Below are 7,261 nucleotides of genomic sequence, written 5' to 3'. Positions count from 1 at the left end.
AACCATCTGAACATGAAAACTTTAAACTACATTCACGGTAAAAAGCTAGTTGAAGGTATTCCTGACATAGTATTTAACAAAGATAAGGTTTGCTCAGAGTGTCAAATGGGTAAACAAACTAGGTCAACTTTTAAAAGTAAAGGAAATATCCAATATAGCCGATGCTTAGATCTTCTTCACATGGATTTATTTGGACCGATTCAGGTCATTAGCCTAGGAGGTATGCTCTACACCATGTTAGTTATTGATGATTATTCTAGGTACACATGGGTAATATTTGTACCATCTAAACGAGAAACCGCATCAAACTTGATCACACTAAAACTTTTGCAAAATGAAAAATCAACTCGCATCAATAGCATTAGAAGTGATCGAGGCACCGAATTTACCAATAGTACTTTAACCGCATTTCTTGATGAATCCGGTATTAGACACGAGTTGTCTAGTGCTAGGACTCCTCAACAAAATGGCCTGGCCGAGAGAAGAAACCGGACTCTCAAGGAAGCCGTACGGTCCATGATAGCCGATTCGGGCATTGCTCAAAATTTTGGGCTGAGGCTATCAATACTGCATGTTACACACAAAACCGGTCTCTGATTAACAAGTTTCATAACAAAACACCGTATGAGGTTTATTTTAACAGGGTTCCCAACCTTAAATATCTCAAAATCTTCGGTTGTAAATGCTACATTCATATAAATGGTAAAACCTATCTTTCTGCCTTTGATGCAAAAACCGATACTGGGATCATGCTAGGTTACTCAGCAGTGAGTAAAACATATAGAGTGTATAACAATAGAACTTTAACCATGGAGGAATCACTTCACGTGGTTTTCGATGAATTTGTTGAAAGTAATACTGCATCATGCTTTGATCTAAACAACAGACTGGAAAATAACAATATCCATTTTGATAGTGAAGATGAATTTCCGGTTTTTAGACGGTTTGTCCATGACCAGATGGGTAACATTGAAACCCAGCCGGATCAAGCTGTCCCACGACAGGAAGCTGACACTTCGGTCCAAACCGAGGAAATCGGTTGGTCTGACAATCCTGTTCAGCTTGAAACCCCCAACTACATGAGTAATCCATACCCACCTAACTTGGTTACTTTCCAACCAAACCCCACCTCGAGCTCTGCAATTAGTCAAAAGTAACCCCTTCCCAATGCGTTTTGAAAACATAAATATTCTCTTCCTTAATGAGACAAAACTGACATTCAATGCTAATATTTTCCCTCCAAAACCGAATCTATATAAAGGGCTATCCTCTAATCAACTCAACACATCCTAAAACATGATACTCTCTTGAAATCTCTTGAAATCTCTCTCTCTCTTAGCAAAAGTTAGAATCATGCCGAGTCGAACCTTAGGAAACTTCTTGAGCATCGATTTCGAATCGTGTATGGAACATTGGGACGGAGAAACAAAAGAGGTCATGTTTGAATCTCTTATTGACACCGGTCTTCGAACCTTTCTCGAAGAATCCGGTCTCATACTTATTGAGGATGTCAAGACGTTCTTCAGAAGTGCTTGCATCAGAAGTAACTATATCGTCTCCACGGTGAGAGACCACACCTTCTGGCTGGATGAAGCCGAATTTGCCCACATGTTCAACTTGCCCACAGAAGGGTTTTCTGACTTTCCAACCCAGGTGGGAAGTGCGGCAGCCGATCACGCATTGTTCTTCTCTGGAACCGATGTTCCGGTGGAAAACCATGGGTTAAAAACCCGCTTTGCTCACCACATCCAACTCCTTCTTGAGATTGTAACCCGTTCTATCATTTGTCAATCCCCAAATCAGCGTTATTCCAAGAAAACATACGACATGATGACCCATATTGTTAGCAACACGGTCATCAATTGGTCAACAGTCATTTTTCAGAACCTGAAAACCATGGTGCTGACCAAGAAAGGTCTCGGTTATGCTCCTCACATCAATAAGATCATTCTCAAATACCGCCCAGAATTTGGACCGTGCACACCGACATCTCCCTCGAACATTCTTGACATGGATGGGGTGGAAGAAAAGCTCTCTAAAGTAGTTATTACATAAGTTATATTTATCTCTTATGTATTTCTATTTCCAAACCGATTCATATATCGATTTCTATCTTGTACCCCTTTCATTCAATGAAATTCTATTTCAAGTCTAAATAACCGGGTCAACATAATAATCAGAATCTGGGTAACCGGTTAATAATATCAAAGTAACCGCGTTCTTGTCCGGTCTCAAGAAAAACCACTTAAACTCAAAAGATTGCAAAAACTCTGCTTATTCAAATAACCGGTTAAGTTTCGATAAACAAACTTTCCGGTTAAAATAAGGACACCGCAGCATCAAACGGTTTCAAAGGGGGATTGCGTCATCAAAGTCAAAATCAAAAACTTTGGAGGGAAATTTCCCGCCCAAAGAACTTCCGTTCAAAATTACCGCTCATTGATTTGGCGCCCGTAGTTTGCCGCCTTTTGGCTTCCCGCCCCTTGATTCGCGCCTCTTGGATTACCGCCCTTTGGTTTGCCGCCTCTAGATCTACCGCCTTTTGGCTTCCCGCCCACTTATTGCCGCCTCTTTGGCTTGGAGGGAAAACTCCCGCCAAGAGTTGATGGGACGGTTGGTTTTCCAAACCGCGCCTATAAAAAGGGCCCTTGGCCATTTCATTCTTCTCTTATGTGAAACAACTTTCTCTCTCTAAGCTCTCAAACTCTCTCTCACCGGTTATTCTCCTGTTTTCTCAAAATTCTCTCTATCATCTAAGATGGGTCGTGCCACGGCTTTGTTCAAACAAATCATTCAGGTGGATTTCGAGGAGATCCGACAAAAGGGATCGCCTGCGGCAAAGGAAGTTATTACCCGGATTTCTGAAGCCGGACTCGAATATTTTATGGGCGGTCCCTTTGTTCTATATAGTGAAGCGGTTGAAGAATTCTTCGAAACCACAACTCTCTCTAGTGACAAGATAACCGCAACTGTTAAAGGTACTCAGTTCGAGTTAACCGAAGAATCGGTTGCGGAGATCCTACGTCTTCCAACAGATGGCCGAAATGCTTTGATGGACCTAGATCCAACAACATTCGAGGCGGCCTACCAGATTCTCTCTGCAAACGCGGAACCGGTGAAAGTATCCGGTAAGAAATCGACACTACGACCGGAATACATACCGCTTTGTGACATCTTCACAAAGTCGGTTCAGGCGAGGGGTGGAAACTACGACAGCCAAGGCCAAGATGGAGATGCTTGTCGGTTTGCTGGAAGGTACGAAAGTCAACTGGGCGAAGGAAATTTTCCACAACCTGAAAGACATGGTGAAACCGGACTCCGCCCGGTCATGGGGATACGCCATCCCTCTTGGAAAAATCTTGCTTCACCATAACATCAACACCGGTCCCAGTGTCATTCTCCCATCAAGCAGGATAATAAAATCCAAACATTTCCTAGAAAGGAAGCAACCGGCCCCCGGTTCTACAAGTGGCCGAAAGAAGAAATCTACCGCCAAGAAACCAGCTCCAGCAAAAGACAAGGAGAAGATAGTATTCATGGAACCGCCAACACAAGATGAGGAAGAATCAACTTCCACGTCTGACCGAACCGGCTCACAGAAAACCGATGAAAATCCTTCCGATAGAGAAGGACCAAATGAAGAAGAACATTCGGGTACAGGTCCTGACAATACCGGTGCAGACGCAAAACTTGAGAACAATGATGCCGGTACAGACGGCCGTGAGGAGGAAGAGACTCCCTTTGACAGCGACCAGATGAAGACCGATATTATAGCGCGCCGGATCCTGGAGGAAATTGAACTGTGAGTTCAAGCGGTTGCCGCATTATACCAGGAATGGCACGAGTACCGATGCGACAAATTTTTCAAACACATTTTACCGGGCCTAACCGATGAACAATGCTTCAGAAGGATGAAGGAGATGGAGGAAAATGTCATAAGCCTCACAAACGCCGAAAGTCCTAACATAACCATGGACCGACACACAATCGTGAAGCCGCGTGCTCGGCTACAAAAGCTAACCGTACGTATTCGAAATCTTACAGAAATGTACGTTGTGGGAACACCGAAGGCTAACTTACAGCTCTTGGTGTTAGAAAAGCTTGAGATAGCGAAAGGAGAATTCGCTGAAGAAATTGACCAGTTTGAGACGGTGTACAGACAACGAGAGAAACCGCACTCTCCAGCTCCTGAGACCAGTAACGGTCAGAACCGAAGTGAAACGCCTTCTCTAGCAGATCCGGCCATAGACGAGACCGACGAAAGGACGGGGACTCCTCTCACCGGGTAACTTTAAACTGATCAACCTGGGGTTTCCGAACCGGGCGTCACGGAAGAAAGGGTCTAGTCCCTTATTCAAGAGTTTGCGGACTCAACGGTTCAACCATTGGAGACGAAAGACAAGAAAGCCTTGCGCCAAACACTCTTGCTCGCCGAAAAGACGAGGGATAATCTCGTAAAGGCAGAGGAACGGATCACAATCATCGAAGACGAATACTGGTACGTCTAACTCCACTGAGTTAGACTACCACGTCTAATTCCGGTTCTACCTCAGACTTGTCTGAAGGAGTTAGACTCACGTCTAACTTTCAATTAATTAGACAACCCGTCTAATTATAATAACCATTAGACTGGTACGTCTAACTCCACTGAGTTAGACTACCACGTCTAATTCCGGTTCTACCTCAGACTTGTCTGAAAGAGTTAGACTCACGTCTAACTTTCAATTAATTAGACAACCCGTCCAATTATAATAACCATTAGACTGGTACGTCTAACTCCACTGAGTTAGACTACCACGTCTAATTGCGTGTATTCATTAGACTACTCGTCTAATTCTTTACATCTATTAGACTTACACGTCTAACTCCGATGAGTTAGACTGTACATCTAATTCCATTAGATACACGTCTAATTCTATGTATTCATTAAACTACCCGTCTAATTCTTTACACGTCTATTAGACTTACACGTCTAACTCCGATGAGTTAGACTGTACGTCTAATTCTATTAGACACACGTCTAATTCCGTGTATTCATTAGCCTACTCGTCTAATTCTTTACACGTCTATTAGACTTACACGTCTAACTCCGATGACTTAGACTGTACGTCTAATTCCATTAGACACACGTCTAATTCCATTAGACACACGTCTAATTCCGTGTATTCATTAGACTACCCGTCTAATTCTTTACACGTCTATTAGACTTACACGTCTAACTCATGCGTCTATTAGACTGCCCCGTCTAATTCCGTTGAGTTAGACTAAGAGTGTAATTTCATTAGACTTGCGTCTAACTTAATGCGAATGGAGATTAAAATCGGTCTAATGAACCTCATTAGATCTAAGTCTAAAGACATGTTGTCTTAATACACCTCTATCAAAACACATAAATTATTTCATCATCAAAATATCAGTGGGTAAATTATTTCAACACTTAGTCAAAATAATTTGACCCAACACAGTTTACTTGGATCCCTTTTGAGATAGAACACATATAGTCAAAACGGTCTTGATTATAGAGATTGAAGGAACCAGCTTTCCCTTGAAGCGCCTTCGCCACCACGTCGTTCAGAAGAATGAAATGCGGTTTGAATACCTTCTTGAATCCATTCACATGAATCTTTGAAACGTCTGCAGAAAAGAATGTCTTCATCTTTTCCATGATTTCTGAAGAGAAAACTAAGTCGAATAGATGACCCTCCGTCGGAAGTTCAAAGAACTCTGCATAAACTACTTCGTCGAAAGAAAACTTCGTTCTGTTGACGGTTGCTACGATGGATTCACCCACCATAGTTGTCGTTTTGAAGAACTCGCGAACTTCGACTTCGTAGAAGATGAACGATCCGCCTAGATACTTCCTAAACCCAGAATATTTTAGGGTTTGGAACATCTTCACCACCTCCGGTTGATCTAACGTATACACCGATGGAAAATCCACCTGCAAAGTACAGTGACCGAGAGTGATTTTCTTCACAATTTTCGAAAGAATATGAATCGACACAGGATTTCAGAGAGATTTAGTGAGAGAAATGCACAAAGAGCTAGGGTTCTTAAGGATCTCGAGAGATTGAAAGCTTTCAAATTCATGCAATAATGTGCTTATATAGATGAAAGAGGGAAATACATAATAATCGTCTATTCTAGGGGTATGGCCTATTAATAAATGTTAGACGTCCTTTTTCAAGAAGTCATCATTAAAAATGACGGTATATCAGTCATTTTCTCTAAACTTTATAGACACGTGTCTTCATGTTTATTAAGAGATGACTATTTGATATTTTGAGCGGGAAAAGCAGATAGCTCTCAACGTGGGAAAATTGTCCTTGATCAGTCTAATCGGCACGTAGTTAGACGTTTTTCTTACTCCATAAATCCATATAACATAACGTTTATTAGACGGATGAGTCTATTAGACGCATACGTCTAATTCCGTGTTTATAAAAATCTGTATAATGATTATTAGACGTGTACGTCTAATTTCGCATAAACACCACGTGTTAGACGTGTGTTGATTAGACTTGTGTTGATTAGACGTGAGCATCATTTTGCTCATGACGTAAAAACGTCTAACGTCTATTAGACGTGTCCGTCTAATCGCGTAGGCATAACAACTCAACATATAGACTTAGATGTATAGATTATGAACAAAAATACGTCTAAGTACATACTGTTTCTTTTAGACACCCTTGTCTAATTTGACTGATTAAGGTTATTCGTCTAGAGAGTATCTTTACTTCCAAACTAATTTTTCCCTCTCATTATGAATATGGACATTAGAGTTTTAATAAACAATTTTTGTGGTCCAAAGACCAAAAATATTTTTAACAAATAAAAACATTTATTCTTCCAGAATGGCAAATGCCATTGTTGATCTTCCAAGCTGTGTACTTAGAGGAGTACTCTTCTAGCTTCCTTCCTGTGATCCTCCTGCATCACCTACAAAATAAACTATTTACACATTTTGGTACCCACACTCAATTGGGTCCTCAATCAATTAGTCCCTTAGGAATCCATATTTGAGTTATTCTAATGGATTTCCCATTTTGTGTTGTGATTAATGCATAAGATTTTGACTTGGCAGATGACTTCCTACTAGCCACTGATCCTTTAAATTTTGAAGAAGGTTTTCTTTTAAAACTCCTTGACTTAGAGACAAGTTATAAATTACCAGACTTATTAGCTTTTTCTAGCTTATTCTTAAGCTAGATAACAGTTGGTAGAACATAAACTATTTTATTTTTGAAAGCAACTTCTTCAT

This window comes from Impatiens glandulifera, chromosome 9 (genome assembly GCF_907164915.1).
Source record: "Impatiens glandulifera chromosome 9, dImpGla2.1, whole genome shotgun sequence".
NCBI classification, from domain to species: domain Eukaryota; kingdom Viridiplantae; phylum Streptophyta; class Magnoliopsida; order Ericales; family Balsaminaceae; genus Impatiens; species Impatiens glandulifera.
The sequence above is the reverse complement of the archived record's forward strand: the minus strand, read 5'-3'. Positions refer to the sequence as shown.